Genomic DNA, 2,388 nt, shown 5'->3' on the forward strand with positions numbered 1-2,388 from the left:
TGACAGGGCAGCCCCACCCTGTGTCCTTAGCACTGTGGGTGGCACGTCTGTCCTCCCCCAGCTCAGCTGGGGGGAGATGGGGTGTGATGCCCACATCTCTGCTGCATCAGCAGTCATTATCCGCGGCGTCTGGAATCAAGTCTGTGACAGACAGGGTGTGCATCAGTCAGCTGGTGCTGCGTAACAAACTGCCCAGCTCAAGGTAAAGCAGGAGAGTCCGTGATGGCTCGTGAAGGCACGGCTCCGCTGGGCTGGCCTTCCCATGTCACCTGAGGTTGACTAGGACAGTCTCCTGGCCCATCTGGGAGCTGCCTGTCAGCTGGGGAGTGGGCAGTGGAGTGTCTGAGCCACACGTCTGTCTCGTCAGTAGCAGACCACGGCAGCCATGCGGGGAGAGAGACAGCACAGTGCCCGAGGCTTCTCTTCCGTTTTTCTGTTTAACAGTCTTATTGAGTTATATTTTATAAACTATAAAATACACTTGCTTTAAGTGTCACAATTCAATTCTTTAAAAATAAATTTGGAATTATGCTGTGATCACCACAGTGTCGCTGGATAACACAAAGCAACCTCGGGGCCCAGCCCCTGAGAGCCCCTGATGTACTTCCTGTGTCCTCAGATTCATCTTTTCTGGGCCTTTCATATTCATAGAATCACGCCACCTGAGGTCTTCTCCCATTTGGCATAACGTCGTCTGATACCACGCGTCAGCTCTTGGTTCTTTCTTAGTGCCGGCTGATGTGCCCCGGAAGCATCCAGCCTGGCTTGTTTCCGACTTGCCAGTTGATAGGCATTTGGGCTGCTTCCAGTCCTGGCCTGTGGACATGAAGCTGCTGTGACTATTCACGCCCAGGTGTCCGTGTGGGCACATGTTTCCACTTCTCCTGGGTAGATGAGAGGAGTGGAATTGCTGGGCCATATGGTAAATTTAGGTTTAACATTTTAAGAAGCAGCTGAGCTGCTTTCAAACGGCGGCACCTGTCACAGTTCTACTGTTAGTATACGAAGGTTCAGTTTCTCCCTGGAGGAGGAGATGGCAACCCACTCCAGTGTTCTTGCCCGGGAAGTCCCACAGAGAGAGGATCCTGAGGGGCTGCAGCCCATAGGGTCACGAAAGAGCTGGACGTGACTTAGCAACTAAACAACAACCAGTTTCTCAAACTTCTCCATCCCCCAGAACTATCATCAGAACAGCTGCTCTCCTGATGATAGCTACCCTCGTGTGTCTGACTGTGGTTTTAATTTGTATTTCTCTACTTACTAATGTTGCCAAGTGTTTCTTCAAGTTCTTACAGGCCGTCTGTGTCCTTTGGTCAACTATCTAAAATTTTTGGTCACTTAAAACTTGGATTATTTGTCGTACTCTTGAGTGGTAAGACACATTCTGGATACAAGTCCTCGATCAAGGATGTGACGTGTACCTCCTCCTGTGCTGGGATTGGCATCCCTGTTGAAAATCAGTTGGCTATAAATGTGCTGGATTATTCTCAGACTCTCAGTGCTACTCCATTGGTTTGGATGTCTGTCCTTTTGCTCATATGGTACTATCTTGATTACGACAGCTTTGGAGTAAGTTTTGAAGTCAGGAAATGTTGAGTTCTCCAACTTTGTTCTTTTTTAGACTATTTTGGCTCTTCCGGGGACTTTCCATTTACATGTGAATTTTAAGATCAGTGTACCAATTTCTGCAAAAACTAAGAAGCCAGCTTGGATTTTGATAGGGGTTGCCATGGGCCCGTGGATGAATTCAGGGAGGGTGGCCATCACAGCGGTGCTGAGTCGTTCAGTCCGTGAACAGTGATATCTGGTCAGTTAGAGCCTTCATCTCTTCCAGCAGTGTTTGTAATCTTCAGCGTGTAAGTTTCCCCCTTGCCCAAGGTGTCTCGAGGGCAAGGCATGGAATTAGCACGTGGCACTTCCTGTTGGACCCAGGGAGCCCTGAGGTCCAGCCCGTGGAGTCCGGAAGTGGGAGGTGGACTCCACTGGGGGTGGGAAGACTTGCCAAGCTGCGCTGTGAGGAGCCCGGGTGCCTCCTGTGGTGCTGGAACCGAGGGTGGGCTGGCTGCTTATACCTGCCCAGGGTGCAGGTGGGGGGTGGTTAGCCATGGTCAGTGAGAGCTTGGGCTTTATTTCTTCGCTTACGATGTGGTCAGCTTCTACGATAGCGCTAAAACACTTGTCAAAGCCTCACCGTTGACTTAGTTCAAAGCTAGGCTGAGTTCAGTGCCTTTGCGGGGGGGTTTCTGTGACAGTCAGCGTTGCCGCAGAGGATGGGGTTGGGGCATGAGGTGGGCTCAAACACGTTGGATGGCCCTGAGCTCCTGGCCCCCTAGGCCGGCTGGTCCTGGGAAGAGCCGCTCCCTGATGGCCCTGAGCTCCTGGCCCCCT

Source organism: Oryx dammah, unplaced genomic scaffold, assembly GCF_014754425.2.
Source record: "Oryx dammah isolate SB20612 unplaced genomic scaffold, SCBI_Odam_1.1 HiC_scaffold_16, whole genome shotgun sequence".
NCBI lineage: Eukaryota > Metazoa > Chordata > Mammalia > Artiodactyla > Bovidae > Oryx > Oryx dammah.